This window comes from Panthera leo, chromosome B4 (assembly GCF_018350215.1).
Source record: "Panthera leo isolate Ple1 chromosome B4, P.leo_Ple1_pat1.1, whole genome shotgun sequence".
Classification (NCBI taxonomy): Eukaryota; Metazoa; Chordata; class Mammalia; order Carnivora; family Felidae; genus Panthera; species Panthera leo.
The window spans coordinates 127,678,339-127,691,294 of NC_056685.1; the positions used below are offsets into that span (position 1 = coordinate 127,678,339).

A 12,956-nucleotide genomic window follows, 5' to 3' on the forward strand; every position below is an offset into this window, starting at 1 on the left:
CTACAGAAAGCCATCCAGCCTCTCACAACAGCTCAAAGAATAGAGGGGTCACGCCTCTCAACGTTGTACCTTTCGCCGAAGCACAGTCCACCTTGGACTGAAACCGGCCTCCTAACAGCCACCCCAGGCTTGCTCTGTCCTGGGAGTATTGCAGAACGAGCACGTTCCCTCTAGCACCCAATACTTAATTAAGAGAGGGGCCTCCAGAGGTGCCTTCTCCACCTTCAGAACTACTCACAGCCCTCTCCCCATGGCATGGCTTCTGGACTCCCCATTATTCTCATCAGCCAGTTCAAAACACAGTTCTGTTGACCCTACGTACTACCTTTGCAACTTCCTAGAAGTCTATAATTACTTCAAAGTACAAAGTTAAAAAACAATAATAAAAATAAAAAAGCAGTTCTGATATCCTGGTTGCTCCCCGACAGGCTTTCAGGATAATGACCTCTGGTTCCCAGGCCTACTTTACCACACTCCCCACCCCCCCGGACCCCCACCCCTCATAACATCACCAGGGGAAGTTTACTCGGGCTTAGATGGGATTCGAATTCTGGAGCAGACATTCTTAACCCTGATAGTACATCAGAAACACTTGAAAGGTTTACAAAATACACCCTGTGCCCCAGCCCCACCTCAGACCAATGAACTCACAATCTCTGGTGTCCAGGACCTTAAATTACTCTGCTGGAAGGCAATGGTTCTCCACAGGAGGCAAAATTCATCCCCCTCTGCCTTACCCAGAACATCTGACAGTGACTGGAGTCATTTTTGGCTGTCACTCCTGGTGTGTGCAGGCCTACTGGCATTGAGTGGGCAGAGGCCAGGGATGCTGCTTGACCCCCCTACAAGGCTCAGGGCAGCCCCCCAACATGGCATTACCCTGCCCAAAAGGTCACAGGGCTGTTGTGAGGAAACCCTGCTTTTAGAAAGAAAAAGAGAGGGTACAGGGAAACTCAGACCCACAAGCTGCCAACCCGACCTTGACTCAGTCTAATTTATGCATATTTTCATTTCTCCACCTGTAAAATGAAGAGAAGACACCATCACTTATCTCTGGATAATATCTCCAAAAGACTTGGGATGAAAGACTGTTATGTGGATGCAACCATCACCGTTTAAATCACGAAGGAAGTGAATAGGAAAATGCCTGCACGCAGGAGACATAACCAGGAAGGGGACAAGAATGGATAAAAGCACGCTGAATCAAGCTCTTTGCAATTGCAAATATTTAAACATGCGGCCTCTGAGATATCAAACTTTGTCTTGGCTTCAGGGTTCAGGGGCTTTTTAAAATGGGCCCATTAAATGAAAGCACGAGCGTGCACATTCTCAAACATTTTACATAATTTTCCAATCTCTTTAGTTTCATCCAATACACCTGCCACCATGAATACATTCATCATCTGGAGCCGTAGCAGCAAGGCCCTGCTACCAAGGAAGGCAGAAAATTGGAGCACTGTGAACATGCTCTTGGAAGAGTTCTGGGTGGTCCCAGCTTTTGGAGGTGTGGGAGTGAATGCCAAGAATGGGTCAGCGGTTAGGCTTCAGAGCAGAGACAGTAGGGGGACAGGGATGAACGTCCCTTGAAAGAGCAGAGCCACAAATATGGTCTCACCATGATAACTTGGTTTTGAAGCTACAAAGCCCACGTTTCAAGTGTCTCTTTGTGGTGACTTAAAGATGGCCAATAGCCAGGGTCACCTGGGTGGCTCGGCCGGTTAAGCATCTGACTCTTGGTTTCAGCTCAGGTCATGATCTCACGGTTCATAAGTTGGAGCCTCACATCCGGCTCAGCACTGGCAGTGCAAAGCCTGCTTAGGATTCTCTCTCTCTCTGTCCCTCCTGTGCGTGCTCTCTCTCTCTCAATAAATAAACTAAACTAAAAAAAAAAAAAAAAAAGATGGCCAATGGCCAAACTACTTGAACATTCATCCCATCAAACTGAAGCATCTAAAATACCAGATTTGGTGACCACTGGCCAGTCATCAAGACTTGCTTACATTTTATATAGATGTCATACTTACCTTTACTGGTCACAAAGCTCAGACTGGGCTGGGGTGATGATCTTAATTTGTGCCTCCAAACTCACTCTTACCCTCTTTCAATTTGCTCTGTGCCTAAGTGCCTGACATTTACAGACTGAATAATTGGGCTCCCACTGCCTCTGGTTTCTGGTGGAGTTTGGTCACTGGGAGGCCTGAGGGCAGGCGGAAGGAGAGATTAGATCCCCTGCACCTGTCAGAAACCCTCCCCCTGAGTTCTGATTCTGCTGGGCTCCATTAGGCCACCTGTCTCCTATCCCTCGGGCCCAGGGGTTCTAGTGGCTTCACCACCCTCACCAGTTTGCATGTCTGCGCTGCCTTAAACCCTTCCTGCCTCCTTCAAGAGTGCCACTGATTTCCTGCCAGGGCCTGACCAATTCCAGTGACCCTTCCTAGCCTCACATGGGTTCCGGTGGCTGGAAGGGAAGCACAGAGGACTCTGAAGCATTCATAGATAAACAGTCCATCCCTAAGCTGAAAAAAAAAAAAAAAAAAAAAAAGGCAGGAGAGCACCAATGTAACAAACTTGAGAATGTAGAAGCTGTATGTATAAACTTTAAGTAGCTTGACAAAGTTCTCAGACACATGGACCAAAAGTTCTTTCTGAGAAAGCCCACAAAGCTTCATGCTCACTCCCTCAGATCCTGAATCTGGCACTCAGCACATCCACAAGCTGCCCCTGAAGACATGATGTAGCTGAACTAGGTTCGAGTGAGTGACATCGACTTTTAGGACTTATAAGAAGGATTCAGGCATGACATGGGCATTCCTGGGGTCCCTGATATGCCAGGCACTATGTTGAGCTGGATGGAAAGGTGAAGCAGTCCCCCGGGATGAAGAGAAGAGGGAGAAAGACAGCTCACCAGACAACCCCATCAAACACTGGGAAGGATCCTATGTTGACGAGATCAGAGTCCTTGCAGCCTAGAGCAACCTGCACCATCTAGGCCAAAAGGGTACCAGCCGGCTTCAGGGAGGAGAGGGCCTTCCAGTGATTGGACCAGAGCAACTGTCACTCCTGACATTCAGGGCCACCTGGGATTTGTAACTCTCTGTGTGTCAGCCTTCAAGAGAACCTGAAAAAGAACATTCTCTGTGTTCTGGCCTCCCCTCCCCCAACCCCAACACACACAAGAAAAATCTCCACAGGGTTATCTTCTCAAATATGGACGCAGGGAAAAAGTTCCTGCTATCCCGAAAGAAACGTAGGAAAAAATTAAGGGACGGCAGGCAAGGTATGGCCCCAGCAGAAGTAATTAATACTGTGCCCAGCTGTGCTTCCCCCCAGCAACACTGCGAGAGAGACTGTGCGATGGGAGAGAGGGCGGAACCCCATTTCAACAATGTGCTGTGAGGAGTCAGGCTGAGCCCACGTTCTGATTGTGTGGTGGGGGAGCAAGGGGCGGGGAGGCAGGACTCCAGGAGGACAGGCAGCTGGGGAGAAGCACACAGCTAGACACAGAGGTGGAAGAAGGTTCATGGGGAGATCTGGTCTGAGCTGCAACATCAAGGCTAAGCTACTGTTTTGTGACTGAGGAGCATTCATTCAATGTCCCTGAGCCTCACTGGCTTGTCTGTAAAATGGACACAAAAATGGGCGCCCCACTGGCTTGTTGTACGCAGACAAGTGAGGGCAAGAAGGTGCACCTCGTGAAGTAATGCTGTTCACCAAATGCCTCAACAGCATAAAGAAAAGCTATTCAGCATCTTTGTGCTTTAACCCCCTCAGGAGAGCTGGGTGGTGGCTGCAGCTCAGCCTCTGGCCAGCTGAGTGACCTTGTGCAAGTAACGTAACCTCTCTGATCCTTGGTGAATCCTGTCTAAGAGCAGTGTAGAATTTCTATATACAATAGTGCACAGGGGATACTTTCCAAGACACCCCCAGTGGACGCCTGAGACTGGATAGTACTGAACCCTATAATACACTATGTATTTTCCTACAGATACATACCCACCATAAAGTGGAAGTTATCAGTTAGGCACAGTAAGAGATTAACAACAGTAACTAATCACAAAATAATTATAGCAACATACTATAATAAGTTATATAAATGTGGCCTAAGTCTCATGTTGTCCTGTACTCACTCTTCCTGTGATGAAGGAAGAAGATAAGATCGCTACATGCAGAGATGAAATGAGTGAATGACGTGCGCATTCTGACGCAGCGTTAGGCTACCACTGACTTGACGAATCATCAGGAGGAGGACCATCTGCTTCCAGACCACAGCCTGACCACGGCCAACTGTAACCGTGGAAAGTGAAAGCATGGATCGGGGGGATTTCTGCAGTCTTCCTAACATCCAGCGTTTTCCAAATTTCAAGGTGACGAGTGAGCGACACAGGGTGGCTAAGTGTCTCTGGCTCAGCCAGTCAGTGGCAAACCGAGGGGTTGAATTCACAGTCCTGCTGTGAAACCCATACCACCCTGTCTCAATAAAACACGTATGTGACTATTAAAATGAAAGCAATGTATTGCTAACAAGCCATCTAATATCATCTTACAAACCTCCAGGACATCCCTACTCTTCTGGGAAGCCAGTGATCGAACTCTGTTTTCTCTAAATACAAAAAACCATGGACTCAAAAGACAAAATTATCTCCATCCTGTAGAAAATAAAGGTAGAACACCTCCTAAGGTATGTCAACATTCCAAAAATTAAAAATCATTTAAAAATAAAAGTAGACATCTCCTGACTGTAATGGGACCCAAGCTGTCAGGGGCTCAGCAAGGAAGGGCAGGTGGAACCACGGGGGCTACAGGGCCAAGGATGAGGACAGGAAGGGCCACCCCTGCACTGGGGACTTCGAGCACCTTCTCCATAGCCAAGGCCTAATAAACGCACAACAAACGAATGAACCACCAGGCGTTCTCCATCCTGCATATTTCTGGTCCACTTTAGGATTTTCCTGTGTTACAAAGAACAGAGTACCCTCACCCAATCAGAAATCCAAATGTTATGTGGAAGACATATTAAAGGGGCAGACTGATTTTTAGGGTGAGTCAACAGAAGTCTAACCAGGATTTGGAGCAGGTGCACTGTCTGAATACAGCCCCAAACGAACCTGCCACGCATGGTGTGTGTTACACCCCTACCTAAGGTTGACCTGCCTGAGCCAAAAGCCTACCCACATTCGCCAAACCTGCAACCATTCTGCAAATGTAGACTTGAGCACCTACTATGTGCCAGACTCAACTGTAGGTGCTGGGGAAATAGCCTGGAGCAAAAGAGGGAGCCAGGCTGCGTGGCAACCAGTCCACAAGAAGAAAGCCAGGAGGTGAGGAAGACCTTCTAGAGTTCACAGCCATTTGGAAGAACTTGGCTTTTCCTGTGTGTGAAAAGAGAAGCCACTTGAGGGTTCAGAGCTGAGAAATGGCATGATCCTACTTCTATTTTATTTTTATTTTTGTTTTTGTTTTTTTAATGTTTATTTATTTATTTATTTTTTTTATTTTTTTTCAACCTTTTTTATTTATTTCTGGGACAGAGAGAGACAGAGCATGAACGGGGGAGGGGCAGAGAGAGAGGGAGACACAGAATCGGAAACAGGCTCCAGGCTCCGAGCCATCAGCCCAGAGCCTGACGCGGGGCTCGAACTCACGGACCGCGAGATCGTGACCTGGCTGAAGTCGGACGCTTAACCGACTGCGCCACCCAGGCGCCCCAATGTTTATTTATTTTTGAGACAGAGACAGAGCATGAGCAGGGAAGGGGTAGAGAGAGAGGGAGACACAGAATGTGAAGCAATCCTACTTCTATTTTAAAGAATCACTCAAGCTGCCCGTTGAGAACAGAGCATGTCTGTGTGCAGGTGCACGGGGAGGGCGGCAGAAAGAGCAAGCTGGAAGCAGAAAGGTCAGGAAGCTACTGCAATCACCTAAGCATGGTGGACACGCCATGATATGCTGCCCAAACGCCCCTTCAATGAGGTATGTATTGCCAGGAACTACCTTCCCTGCAGAGAAGTGTTTGCTGGGGCAGCTACCTCTAACAAACCCCACAGAGCCTTCAGGCGCCGGTCCCAAGGGCACACCTTCATAGACCGCACATGAAACTCCGTCTCAGGTGTGTCTTACCATTGCACTAAGCCAGAGGTGCTACAGGACAGGGAGGCAGAGGTGGGGGCGGGGGGAGAAACGGCCACACAATGTATTCTTGCCAAGTCCTTGGTGATCACTTTGCAGTCAACTTCCCCAGCAGAGGAAGCAGACTATCAGATACATAAAGATTTACAATCTGTGGCAAGGATGTGGAGAAACTAGACCCTCGTGCACCATTGCTGGGAGGATAAAATGGTACAGCTGCTGTGGAAAAGAATATGGTGTTCTCTGGAATAATTAAACATAGAATTACCATATGATCCAGCAATCCCACCTCTAGGTATATAGCCGAAAGAACTGAAAGCAGGGTCTCAAAGAGATATTTGCACACCCACGTTCACTGCAGCATTATTTACAATACCCAGAGGTGGGAGCAAACCCGAGTGTCCAGTGTCAGATGAACGGATGAACAAAATGTGGGCTATACATTCAGTGAAATATTTTTCAGCCTTAAAAAGGAAGGGGATCCTGTCTCACACTATAACTGAACTTTGAGGACGTCATGGTAAGTGAAACGAGCTAGTCTCAAAGACAAGTACTGGGGCACCTGGGTGGCTCAGCTGGTTGAATGTCCAACTTTGGCTCAGGTCATGATCTCGCGGTTCGTGAGTTTGAGCCCCGCATCGGGCTCTGTGCTGACAGCTCGGAGCCTGGAGCCTGCTTCAGATTCTGTCTCTCTCTCTCTCTCTCTCTCTCTCTCAAAAATAAAGAAACATTAAAAATAAATAAATTAATGGGGTACCTGGGTGCCTCATTCAGTTAAGCGTCCAACTCTTGATCTCAGTCATCATCTCACAGCTTGCGAGTTCGAGCCCCATGTTGGGCTCTGCACTGACAGTTCGGAGCCTGCTTGGGATTCTCTCTCCCTCTCTCTCAGCCCCTACCCCACTCATGCTCTCTCTCTCTCTCTCAAAATAAATACATAAACTCAAAATAATTTTTTAAATAATAAATTAACATTAAAAAAATTAAAGGTAGAGTAGAGCTATATATACCGATGTTGGATATTAATTGCTTAATTAATATGGATATTAATTAATATGGATATTAGTTACTCCAAGATATTTAAAAACAAACAAGAAGTAAAATTATTGTTTTGAAAAAGATGCGCATCAGGGCACCTGGGTGGCTCAGCTGGTTAAGTGTCCGACTTCAGCTCAGGTCATCATCTTGCGGTTTGTGAGTTTGAGCCCCGCATTGGGCTCTGGTGCTGACAGCTCGGAGCCTGGAGCCACTTCGGATTCCATGCCTCCCTCTCTCTCTGTCCCTCCCTTGCTCACACTCTGTCTCTCTCTCTCAAAAATAAATAATACCACCAAAACTAAAAGGCAACCAACAGAATGGGAAAAGATATTTGCAAATGACCTATCAGACAAAGGGCTAGTATCCAAAATCTATAAAGAGCTCACCAAACTCCACACCCAAAAAACAAATAACCCAGTGAAGAAATGGGCAGAAAACATGAATAGACACTTCTCTAAAGAAGACATCCAGAAGGCCAACAGGCACATGAAAAGATGTTCAACGTCACTCCTTATCAGGGAAATACAAATCAAAACCACACTCAGATATCACCTCACGCCAGTCAGAGTGGCCAAAATGAACAAATCAGGAGACTATAGATGCTGGCGAGGATGTGGAGAAACGGGAACCCTCTTGCACTGTTGGTGGGAATGCAAATTGGTGCAGCCACTCTGGAAAGCAGTGTGGAGGTTCCTCAGAAAATTAAAAATAGACCTACCCTATGACCCAGCAATAGCACTGCTAGGAATTTACCCAAGGGATACAGGAGTACTGATGCATAGGGGCACTTGTACCCCAATGTTTATAGCAGCACTCTCAACAATAGCCAAATGATGGAAAGAGCCTAAATGTCCATCAACTGATGAATGGATAAAGAAATTGTGGTTTATATACACAATGGAATACTACGTGGCAATGAGAAAGAATGAAATATGGCCTTTTGTAGCAACGTGGATGGAACTGGAGAGTGTGATGCTAAGTGAAATAAGCCATACAGAGAAAGATAGATACCATATGGTTTCACTCTTATGTGGATCCTGAGAAACTTAACAGAAACCCATGGGGGAGGGGAAGGAAAAAAAAAAAAAAAGAGGTTAGAGTGGGAGAGAGCCAAAGCATAAGAGACTGTTAAAAACTGAGAACAAACTGAGGGTTGATGGGGGGTGGGAGGGAGGGGAGGGTGGGGGATGGGTATTGAGGAGGGCGCCTTTTGGGATGAGCACTGGGTGTTGTATGGAAACCAATTTGACAATAAATTTCATATATTGAAAATAAATAAATAAATAAATAAATAAACAAACAAACAAACAAACATTAAAAGAAAAAAAAAGACAAGTACTGTCTGGCCCCATTTATATGAAGTATCTAAAGTAGACACATTTACAGGAAGCAGAAGGGTGGTTGTCAGGGTCTGGGGGGAGGGGGAGGGAAAAATGGGAGAGTTGCTGTTTAACAGATACAGTTTATTGTGCAAGATGAAAAAGTTCTAGAGATCTGTTGAACAACCGTGTGAATATACTTATCACTACTGAAACACACATCTCTTTTTTAAGAGAGTAAATTTCATGTTAAGTGGCTCTGCCGTACCACAATTAAAAACAAAGAAGATTTATAATGTAGACCTACACTTTTTAGCCACGTAGCCTCACCAAGCCCAAGCTTCCACAGCTATAAATTCAGGATGACTGAGTGCAGGAGCTCACACACATAGCGAACACTTGCTCACAAAGTGAAAGCAGACATGGTTAGCATCATTCTCACCAAAAGCCCTGCCCGCTTCTTTTCGTGGTGTTCGTGCCCCGGTCAAGCTGGATGGCTCGCTGGGTTTCTTCGCTTCCGTAATGTGCCTTCGATTTAATACGCCCTAGTCCTTCACCTCACTTAACAAACTCCTCCCCATCTTTCAAGATACACTAGCACCTAATGGAACCTCAGTTTCTCCATCTATAAAGAAGGGGTAAAAATTTCTCAACTCACAGAAATCTGGACAGATTAACTGAGATGATTCATCATCGTACAGGAGCCTGGCATCCTGTAAGTAGGAGAGATGTATCAGAAATCAGTAGTGTTACTATTAATGTAAGAGTTTACAGTATGCTGAAGGGTCCGCCACCTTCACGGTATTGAGCCTTAAATATTCTTGAAAGTCAGACATCAGTTTCTTTTCCTTCTGCCCTTATCCCCAACTCTCCTTCAAGTAAGGATTGGGATAGTCTTTCCCCCACTATTGAAAAGAGGGCTTTGGAGCTGCCCAATTCCCTCTGCTGTGTCAAACGTTGGTGCTTCCTTCACCTTCCTCCCATACAAGAGGGTAGAAGACACAGGAACGTGGAAATGAACCACTAGAATCATTCGTTATTTCGGCCTTGGTGGCAACTGTGTAAAATTAGGACAGATCCTTTATTTTGCTCAACTTGAGCTTCATCATCTTTAACACGAGAGGGTTGTACCTTTACTTGTTGTTCTTAATGGTACATTTTAGAAATAAAATATAGTAAGAGAGTAAAATATAGAAAAGAGATCAAGGCAGGACTGCTCCAGGGTAAGCACAGACAAGAGATTGCAGGAGACAGGGCCCCTTGCCATTGTCACGGTGAGGTGGCCACCTCCAAGACTGTCTCCAAAGATCCCTGCCAGCTTGTGTAACCCCTGAATAATCTCTCCTATGCTGTATCAGGGTCGGTCTGTATGACCAATAGCACTGGGCAGAAGTAACGGTATATGATATCCAATGCTAGATCATAAAAAAAAAAGACTGTGGTTTCTGCCTTGTTCTGCACTTATTCGGGGGGGAAGCCAGCTGCTATAATGTGAAAACGCTCAAGCAACCCTAAGGGACTGAGGTCCCAGCCATGCCTCTGTGCCGTCTCTGAAGCAGGTCCCTGTCAAGCTGACAGATGGTCACAGCCCCCCCACAGACATCTTAACTGCAACCCCATGAGAAAACTACAGACACAATGTCCGACTACGCTGCCCCCAGATTCCTGACTTTCATAAACTGTAAGACAAATAGATGCTTGTTACTTGAAGCCATTGGGTTTGGGGGATAAGTTGGTGTGAAACAGTAATTACCAGATTCGGGGACAGGAGGTAACCTAAGTTACCGCTGTAGGAGCTAGGGTTCCCTGAAAATCAACACGTAAGAAAATCCTACTAAGTTTCTTCCAGTTGTACCCATTCCCTAATTCCAAGGCCTGACATTTAGGGAAGATATTTTAGCAGATTTACATCCTTGAAGGAGCCCCAAAGACCGCCTATGAAGCTAATGAAATCTGAATCCAAATGTTGCAACAGCATCTTCCAAGAGCAACATGTATACAGGAGGATGGCAGGCAAGCCCTCTACTGCTGAGTTATTCCATAAAATCCTCAAAGTAAAAACAATAGATTGAAATACCATATAGTTAGTTAGGGGCCCAGAAAATGAAGCTGCAAGATGTCAAGTTTTATAAACATAATGCCTAACGTAAAACAGTACACCTCTACTAAGTTAACAAATGCAGTCACAATCTGGAAGGCAATTTAAAACAGAACTTCTTTTATAAGAACAGACATACCCTTGCCTCAACCTACTGAGAAATGAGTATCCCTCACAGGGCTACTGTAGCCCCCAAGGGAAAGATGACCTCCATCATGCCTGGTCACCCTGAAGCCTTCAAGGTGGGGCACCTGCCAGACTGGGGCTGTAAGTGTGGGTCCCGGGCACTCTAATTCACAGAGCGGGAGTGCAATGGTTCCAAGCACAGGTTCTAGAAGTAAACTGCTTAGGTTTAAATTTGACCTCCGCCTCTTCCAGGCAGTATGACTTTGAAGTAATTATTGAACCTTTCTTAGCAGCCTTCTAATGGGTAAAACAAAGTATGCTGCTGTGTGGACCGAATGAGATATTTTATGTAAATTTTAGCATAGTGTCTGATCTACTTTAAAGGCTGAGTAAATGTTAACTTTTATTACTACTACATTAATACTAAGAAATGAAGCTCAAAGCACAGTGCAGAAGGAGAGGCATACTTCCCTAATGGTGGTCTCACATCAGAGAGTACAATTCACTTGATCTCCCATAATAACAATATTAATTGTTGCCATATTACAGTATATCCACAAATGCTTGACATTCCTCCCACTGAGAGATGAGAAATGTGTATCCTTTTACCCACGAAACTGGGTGAGCTTTTGAGCTAGTTTCAACTAACAGATTACACTATCAGCAGAAGTGATACTGTGTGACTTCTGAGGCCAAGTCATAAAAAGTGCTTCTGTTGTATCTTGGTCACTGGAGTACTTGTAACTTAGTCTTCAGCTGCTACGGAGGCAGCCGACTGCCCTGGGGCCGCCATGTTGTAAGGAAGCCCAAACCAGCCATAGGGGCAGACATAGAGAGGCCTTGAGTCTACAACAGGAAAGAAGGATGCTGGGTCAGAGCCCACTGCTCCAGCCCTCGCTGCTCAGCTCCAGCCACGAACTAATGGCAACTACATGAGGGACCCCCAAACCAGAACTGTTCACCCAAGCCCTTTCCAAATCCTTGACCCCAAAAAACCAGAGAGCTAATAAAATGATCACTATTGTTTTAAGCCATTACATTTTAGGTGTGTGTTAGGCAGCATTAGGAAAGTGGACCACCCAGAGTAAGTATATGTGACACTCTTGGAGAATTAGTTTCCCAGCCGCTATCTCGTTTCGGCCTTACAACTGCACTGGGAAGAACATATTATAACTCTCATTTCGTAATGATGAAATAGACTACAAGAGGGTAACTGAATCACCCAAGCTCACATGACTAGTGACTGACAAAGCAAACATACCTGGTCAGGAATTTGGATTCCAAGTTCCGTGACTTCTCAGCTGCACCAGAGCGGACTCTCAGAATACACCAGAACCAGAAATGCAAGAAAAATACACAGAGCCACACACACGCTGGCCCGAGTGGAGATCAAAGAGGGTTATTCTGCTTCAAGTTCCATGGCACACAAAAACCAGTGCCTTGCTGAAACAGAATTGCCCTGACAACAGAGAAAGGCAAGAATAAAATGGACAGCTATTTGAAGGCCACATAATTAGGAACGATAAGAGGGCACAGGGACTGGCGAAGGCCCATTGTTTCCATCACCAGATATCTCGGCTGACAGCCTGGCATCATTACAGAAGACTTTTCAGAAATACTTGTCATACCCCAGAGAAGTTTCAGTGCAACAAGAGAGGATGACAACATCCTCGGTTATGAGGCACTGTGCTCTGACAGGGTGTCAGGACCAGCTTTGCCGCTTGTAATCGCAAAGTGTCATGACGAAGGGAGACTTCTACTTTGACGCCACTCGCCACTAACTGACATTTCTTCTTTGCTTCTATGGCTTCTTCACTGAAATCTTTAAAGACACCGAGTGATAGAGACAGAGAAAGCATTTATACTGGAATGGGTATGAAGTCAGCATCTCATGGTAAGTGTGGACCCAGGAGACCACGCTGAGACAAGATGCCAGCAAGATGAAGACTTTCAAAGTCATCTACGGAAACTCTGAACAGGACCAGGGTTTCATCACAGATAATTCTACCAAAACCAACCTTAAGGGCCTAAGAAGTAACATTATCAAGACACACAGGGAAAGCAAAGAAAAATGAAGAAATCTTAATTCCCAGGTGCAAGTCAAAAGACTAAAAAGAGAAGTTATGATGAGAATCAACAATCCCAAGATCTTAATTCCTATGGTGCTACTTTATCTTTCAAAGAGCAAAGGGATACAGAGAACCCCATCGTTTATGTTGTGCCTTCAAGCAGCGGCTTCCAAACATGCC

The 12,956-nt window shown here is 45.7% G+C and overlaps 1 protein-coding gene across 1 annotated transcript in view; it reads right to left on the minus strand.

The window, feature by feature from the left end:
• LARGE1 (LARGE xylosyl- and glucuronyltransferase 1) overlaps positions 1 to 12,956 on the minus strand; it is a 539,877-nt gene that overhangs the window by 279,534 nt on the left and 247,387 nt on the right. The window lies entirely within an intron of this gene.